This window comes from Myotis lucifugus, unplaced genomic scaffold, assembly GCF_000147115.1.
Source record: "Myotis lucifugus unplaced genomic scaffold, Myoluc2.0 scaffold_107, whole genome shotgun sequence".
In the NCBI taxonomy this organism is placed as follows: domain Eukaryota; kingdom Metazoa; phylum Chordata; class Mammalia; order Chiroptera; family Vespertilionidae; genus Myotis; species Myotis lucifugus.
The window spans coordinates 1,473,472-1,481,619 of NW_005871155.1; the positions used below are offsets into that span (position 1 = coordinate 1,473,472).

The 8,148-nt window shown below is 41.3% G+C and overlaps 1 protein-coding gene across 1 annotated transcript in view; it reads left to right on the forward strand.

Moving 5' to 3' along the window:
* ELOVL2 (ELOVL fatty acid elongase 2) overlaps window positions 1–8,148 on the forward strand; it is a 71,824-nt gene that overhangs the window by 892 nt on the left and 62,784 nt on the right. The gene's annotated exons all lie outside the window — the stretch shown is intronic.

The following is an 8,148-nucleotide window of genomic DNA, read 5'->3' on the forward strand; positions in this document are numbered from 1 at the left end:
CGTATTTATCCTGGCTTCTCTCCTCCCTCCCATATGGTTTCCTCGCCACTTCGGGGCTGGTAAAATATGCTCATCCGCTGTTCGTTCCCCACTCCAGCTGACACTAGTCAGTCCTAGATTGTTGCCCTCTCTACCCTTGCAGGTGCACACTATGTATCTGATTCTATCTGAAGCCTTTTTTCAGCCACTTTATCTAAAATGCCAGCCTTTCCCACCCCATTCACCACAGTTCATATTCCCCTGAACTGCTTCATTTTTTTCTTCATCTAATATTTAACTCACTATGGATTTTGTTTATCTTGTTGATTGAATATGCTCCCCACCAGAATGTAAGTTTCAGTATGGCTGAGATTGTGGTCATGTTCTCCACTGCTATATTTCTAGTAGCTGCAACAGTGCCTGGCACATATTAAGTGCTCAATATATATATATATCTATATATATATATGTAGATATAGATATATATAGATATAGATATAGATATAGATATAGATATTTTTTTAATTAACCCAATAAGCAGCATACTTTATGCAAATGTGCAAATGGGAAGCAGCAATGCAACTATAAGGATTATCTACCCAACTGACACTTGATGAGAATCTCAAGTGAAGTTTGAGAGGAGGGACATTCTTCGAAAGAAGAGCGTGGATTTGGTGACCCTCAGTGATAGGAGTATTGGGAGGGCCATCATTTATGCCTGGGTCTGTCAACTTCATGCTCTTGACACCTTGACCCCTCAGTGGACAAATCATTTTTCGGGCTAACTGTTCTCCCCTTCCAGGTCTGAACCTTTGTTTCAACTTATTATGAATTGTAATGAGTAAGGGAACAAGTCCAAGGACAACTCCCTAATTGGATGGAAGAGTTGTGGGAATTAATCTGAAAGAGCCAAAACTAAGGGCAAGCTCTTATAAGCTCTACTCTATACAGTCGTGATACTTCTCTGTAGATAAGCATTTCTCAGTAACTTTGAGTCTTCAGAGGAGCTATTTTTAAATCCAAGTCATCTCACTATTTTTTAAAAACACAGGGTCTGGGGTGAAAGTCATAAATCAGGGGGTCAGTTGAGAGAGATCCCTTTGGATTCATGTTTGACATGAACAATCTCACAACGTCTGTACTAAATAGTTTTACTCCAAAACAGATTCTTCCCTTGAAATTCCCTTTTGGTTTTCCATTTCCATAATGTAAATTGATGGCAATCTTTGTGTTAAGCCTATGGACGTGGGTGTTTTTATATATATATATAATTTGAGCCAAACTGCTTGATAAAATTTACATGGGCAAGTTTCTGAAAATGGTATAATTATAGCCATCACTGTACAAATGCAGCAGTTCTATGATTGCTGTTTAGTCAGATAGGTGGTAGAAATTACAGGTAAAAAGCAAAGGAAGAGAAGTTTGTATTTGAAATTAAAATCAACCAAACAAACATAAATTAAAAACACCTTATTTTTTTAGTCCAATTTATATTTCTAGGAGATTTTGCTATGTTATGATTCCAGTCAAAGTATCAAGCCATTTTTTCTGTTTCTTGAAAGTGTTGCATTTTCAAGGAATACAAAATCCATTTTAAAATTTTCCAGTTGGTTAAGCTTAATTTTTGTTTCTTCAACAAAATGTTGCAATTTAATCCAGTTTTCTCCAAAACATTTAAATCACAGTTTGGGAGCTTCAGATACTTTTATAGTTTGAAAGACATTGTTTAAAATTTAAGTGGGTCCATGTCATCTATCTAGTTATATACAGAAAACAGGGCCCTGTCGTCCAGGATTGTGTCCACAGTCATCTCCATTGTACCATCTAACTTGATGGGTCTGAGTTTTTAAGAGCAGATATTGATAAAGGGCAAGAAGTTGCCCTGGAAACTCTTATTTAGGCCCAGCATGGTGAAAATATGCCAACATCAGTAGCTTATCATAATTCTAAAGTTGCACATTTACACATTTGTATTTTTTCTTAATCGAAATTTAGGACATCGCTGGTATATCACTGACTCTGACAATGAACCATTCTAATAAATTGTTAGTTTAAATATAACCATTTAAAAATCTAACAATTTAATCATTGCAGATGACAATGAACCATTCTAATAAATTGTTAGTTTAAATACAACCATTTAAAAATCTAACAATTTAATCATTGCAGAGTATAAATTGTTCTGGAATTGATGATGTGGCAATTTAGAGCTTCAGATTTGGGGTCAGTCATGAGTTTGAATCCCAAGGCCAACATTTAACTGTGACTTTGGGCAGATTAACTTCTTTAGGCCTCAGTTTTTTCTTTTATAAAAGAAGACTGCAATATTTCTAAGGTTATTGGGAGAAACAAATAAGATAATGCATTTTTAAAAAACATAATGCTGCCCTGGCTGGTTTGGCTCAGTGGATAGAGCGTTGGCCTGTAGACTGAAGGGCCCGGGATTTGATTCCAGTCAGGGGCACAGGTCTGGGTTGCGGGCTTGATACCCAGTGGAGGGCATGCAGGAGGCAGCCAATCTGTGATTTCTCTCATCATTGATGTTTCTATCTCTCTCTCTCTCCCCCTCTCCATTCCTCTCTGAAATCAATAAAAATATATTTTTTTAAAAAAGGAAAAGCAATTCAATGTTTTAAAAAAACAATGCTTCGAGTGCTCAGTAAATATTAACTATTATAATGTGTTCTTTTTCTCCCACATCTGTTTTCAGTTGGGAGACCTCAGAATGGTGTCTGTGATTCACCCCTAAGTTCTCTTCCCTTATGTGATGCTGATACACATCTATATCAGCAGTGTCCAGTAGAAATAGAATGCAAGCCACATAGTAATTTTTAAATTTTTAGTAGTCACATTAAAACAGTGGTTCTCAACCTTCTGGCCCTTTAAATACAGTTCCTCATGTTGTGACCCAACCATAAAATTATTTTCGTTGCTACTTCATAACTGTAATCTTGCTACTGTTATGAATCGTAATGTAAATATCTGATATGCAGGATGGTCTTAGGTGACCCCTGTGAAAGGGTCGTTCGACCACCAAAGGGGTCGTGACCCACAGGTTGAGAACCGCTGCATTAAAAAGTAAAAAGATATGAAATTGATTTTTAATACTTTTCATTTAACTCAATTCATGCAAATATTATTTCAACATGTAATCAGTGTGAAAAATGTTAGCGAGGTATTTTTTATCTGAAATCTTCAAAATCTGGTGTATATTTATACTTACAGCACATTCAGTTCATGCTAGCCACAATTTCAAGTGCTCCATAGCCACATGTGGTGAGGAGCTACTGTATTGGACAAAACAGCTCTAATTTACCTCTTTCTTCACAGCTTTCAAATTTACCTCTTATCTGTTAGACCCTTTCCACTCGGGAGAACTCACTGCCACCCTAAACCTCGCATTACGAAAAGAAAGCTCATCTTTCAGACTCGCCTCTCTGTTCCCTTTTGCTGTTAGTAATTCCACCAGCTCTCGAGTCTACTGTGTCTGAAATCTGATTCTTACTCTTTTTTTTCTTTTATGTTGTTTATTGTATAATATTCTCATATTTTTACCTGAAAATATCTTTAAATCTCTTCTCCTTTCCTCTCCAGCCCCCTCTCTACTATTCCTACCTTTTCTACAGGTTTCCTCTTTTGTGGTCTCTTTATTTTCAACTTGTTTACTTGGTTATTTTTCCAAGGCTAGGTTCATCATTTTCATGTAGTAACTTAATGCTGGGGGGCTCTAGTCTCCTATTATGTTCAAAGATTCCCCCCTTCCCTTCTTGACAAATGTAGTTCTGTCCCTCTGAATCACTGGGCTCCACGTTCTCTCCACTCTTTCATCAGCCCCTTTTCATGTTGTCACAAATGCTTCCTATTTTATAGTTTATGTCTATATTAAACACCTTTCCTTTATCAGATAGCTAAGAAATATAATTACTTTAACTGATAATCTGATGTTAAAATGATCCACCCAAATAAAGAAGCACAAAGGAAGGAAAAAAAAATAAACCGTGGAAAGGGGAAATGAAACTATTTGAACTTTATCTACTTTGAAGAAATAGAGTACCTGATTAATAATAATAATAGCAACAACCACAACAGTGATGACACTTGACATTTACTCAGTGCTTTATAGGAAACAGCACTTTCTCTGTACCTAGTAAACAGAGGCACAAAACAAAAGAATGGACCGAAAGTCAGGAAACCTGGTTTCTAGTCCTGGCTTTATTATTAACTAGGGGCCCAGTGCACCTTGAAAGGAACTGTCTGCGGCTGCGAGGCTGTGGTGGGCACAGGGGCGGATCTCAGCCTATCCTCCACACCCGGCCTGGCCCTCCCCTTGAAGCCCTCCAGCAGCCCCCACCGACACCACTGCTCCCACACGCTGATAGCACGGGCTCCACTCACACCTGCTGACAGTGTGGAGCAATTGGGGCCGGCGCTGTCAGCGGGTACGAACAGCGGCTGCTGCCCTGATCGCCCCTCAGGAGCAGGGGGAGGTGGAGAAGCCCTCAGGGGCGATTGGGGTCAGCAGCCGGTGCGAGTGGGGCTGTCGCTGGCAGTGGGTGCGAGAGGCGGCTGCCAGCTCTGATTAACCCTCAGGAGTAGGAGGAGGTGGAGAAGTCCTCAGGGGCGATCGGAGCAGGCAGCCACAGCTCGCACCCGCTGACAGCGCTGAGCAATTGGGCCCGGGCGCCGGTAGTGGGTGCAAGCGGCAGCTCCAGCACGGGCAGCGGGTACGAGCAGGGCCGGCACCGGCAGCAGGTGCAAGCGCCCGGCGGGACTGTGGCGCATGGGAGCAAAGATTTTCAGTAACCACCAGAGGCTTGCCCCAATGACAGCGACCAGTGCCCCGCCTTGGTCTGGCACCCCCACTCACCTGCTCCACCATCCCACTGCGGCTTATGCCCACCATGTTCCGCACGTGCCCCCTGGTGGTCAGTACATGTCATAGCGACCGGTTCTTCGGGTGTTCCACCGTTCGGTCTATTTGCTTATTAGGGTTTTATTTAGATAGACTAGCTCTATTCCCTTCAGTCACTTTGAGACACTTTATTCACCTGCAAAATGGGGTGTTTTTTGTTAAGATCATTTTGTCAATCAAATGGGGCTGACCATCACACTGGCTGGATCTTCCCTTAGAGAGCTGTACCACTGTCTTCTTAATTCATTCTTAATCAGACCTACCTTAACCACTCTATTTAAAACTATAACCTGCTCTCCCACATTCACACATGTCAGCTCTTACACAGCTCTCTTTTTTCCCCTCTGTAACACTTATAACCTGAATATGTACTCATTTATATAACACTTGGAATCTTCTAATAATTTACTTATTATGTGATCTTGTTTGTCTCTTCCTACCTGAATGCCAACTCTGAGAAGACAGATTTTTGTTTGCATTGTTCAGTGACACATCTCTAGGCTGAACTTTCCCCTAGTCACAAAATACTGACTTCTGCGCATGGGCCACAAAGTTTCAATCACACTGTAGATGCACGCCCGCACGTGGTATTTTGTGGAAGAGCCACACTCAAGGGGCCAAAGAGCCACATGTGGCTTGCGAGCCGCAGTTTGCTGACCACTGCCCTAGGCAAAATAGCACTTAGAGGCTATTTCACCTCCCTCTCTCCATAGGCTGGGGAATTGTCATTGCTATTTTTTTATATTTTTAAGAAAGGCATTATCTGCTTTCCTTTGGCCCTTTCTCTATTCAGATTCCTAAAAGGAAATGGCATGTATCACAAGTTTGTTTGTTTTTTAGGTTTATTGCCTGAAGTCTGCTTCAAACTCACCAGCACAGAACAGTTTCACTGTTGTGTAAGCCCTGCTCTTCATTAAACAATAGTCTGGTTATTACATCAACCCCTTAAAGGTCCTGCTGCTGCTACTAAAGTACTGCCATGTCCCTTTCGTAAATGAGGTTTACTATATCATCCTTTTCTTTTTACAGTTTTTAAAATCCTCACCTGAGGATATGTTTATTGTTTTTGTTTTTTTTTTTTTTTTTGAGAGAGAGAGAGAGAGAGAGAGAGAGAAGTAAACATTGATATGAGAGAGAAACATCCATCAGATGCCTTTTGTACATACGCTGACTCGGGATCAAACTCGCAACCTAGGTATGTGCCCTGACCAAGAATCAAAACTGCCACCTTTTTGGTGTACAGGACGACACTCAACCAACTGAACCACCCTACCAGGGCTTCTTTTTAAAATTTAAAATGGAAATGTCCCAGTTGTAATCTATTTCTGAAAACACTAATCTTATTGGTGCTCACTTTGGATAAGGTATGTAATAGTCATAAGTCCTTAGTACAAACTTTGGAATTAATTGTTTGCACTATTTCTTTTGAAGGAAAGAATTACACTCTCTACATAGAATACCAGATTTTATAAGTGATACCAAGGAGACACGAACATACATACAGGGTGTGTCCCCCCCCCCCCCCCCGCAAATGTATACACACACTTTGAATAATTATAAAATCAGTGATTAAAATATATTTCATTTTCAAAATTGAGCTGTCAGCTGTTAAAGTGTGTATACATTTTTTAAGGACACCCTGTATATTGCCTCAGTAAACTTTTGATTAAATATACTCATTGATATATTCATTCAACACATGCTCAATAACAACAGTTATTGAGTGAATAGGCACTGTCAGTCAGCAGTAGCTGAGCCTTCAAGTCACTCAGGGCAGTAAACGTGCTTTCGTGTGTGTACCATTTTATCCAACATAAAAACTTAGTCTAATAAAGTGACTAATGATGCTATTACAAAAAAAAAAAAAGCTGACACTAAACTCTTTTACTTCTTTATCATTCCAAGAATTGGCTAGGGCCAGACGGTGGTTGGTAATTAAAGAGCCAAAATCATTGGGATTGATAAAGCTGAGATCAAGGCTCTGTCTATTGTGACACTGGAGTATTCAAAAGTTGTCAGTTCAGTGAGAGGAGAAAAGATCCAAACAGCTGTCTGAGAGGCAGCCTGGACAGAAGGAGCATGAACTCAGGAATTAGACAGACATGTTTCAGCGCACATTCCCAGACGGGGAAGCCAGACCTACTGACTCAGGACCTCTGAGTGAGGGGCCTAGAAGTCTGCACGCCAGGAATCAAGTTCATATGAAGTTGGAATAGTGCTCAGGGTCTCAAAGGAGTGAGGGACTACTTCCTGGCAAAAATGTTATTGTATGCTTCATGAAGCAGTTGGGATCAACGCTGAATCTGAATAGGTTGGATTTTGATATGAAGGAAAAGGGAGGAATGTAGGATTGAGCAGAACATTCCATTTAAGGCAATAAGTGGGTAAGGACCCAGAAAGCAATAGCAGATGCATTTGAGGAACAATATACTATGAGCAATATATAGACAAGGTCATGTTTTCACAGAGCCTGGTATAGATTAGGTGTTCAATAATACATTTCTGAAGGCTCTGGACCAACTGATAATTGTATGGCTCAGTTAAATTTTGAAGAGTATTGCATCTGAAGCTAAGAAGTTTCTTCTAGATTTTGTAAACCAGATTTTTAAAATGGAGAGTCAGATGATGAAAGTATCATTTAGGAAGATTAACCTGATTGCATAATATTTGGGGCTGGGAGATCCTGGATAAGGAGGTTATAGAGAGATGAACTAATATGTCAGTTCTTCTCACTTGTTTTCATGTTATCAACTTTTAAAAATGTATCTCTTTAACCACACACTCCTGGATTTAATTCTCTACTCCATTTATCTATAAAACTAGAGGCCTGATGCACAAAAATTTGTGCACTCAGGAGGGAGGGTGTCCCTCAGCCTGGCCTGTGCCCCCTCACAGTCTGGGACCCCTCGGTGGATGTCCAACTGCTGGCTTAGGCCGTTCCCTGGGGGATTGGAACTAAGCTGACACTCAGACATCACTCTGGCAGCCCAGGAGCCCTCAGGGGATGTCCACCTGCCAGCTTATGCCCGCTCCCCGGGGGATTGGGCCTAAGTTGGCAGTCAGACATCCCTTGGGCAGCCTGGGAGCCTTGGGGTATGTCTGACTGACAGCTTAGACCCGCTCCCTGGGGGGAGAGGGCCTAAGCTGCAGTCGGACATCCTTAGCGCTGCTGAGGAGGCGAGAGAGGCTCCTGCCACCACCGCTGCACTCGCAGCCGTCAGCCCGGCTTGTGGCTGAGTGTAGCTCCCCTGTGGGGA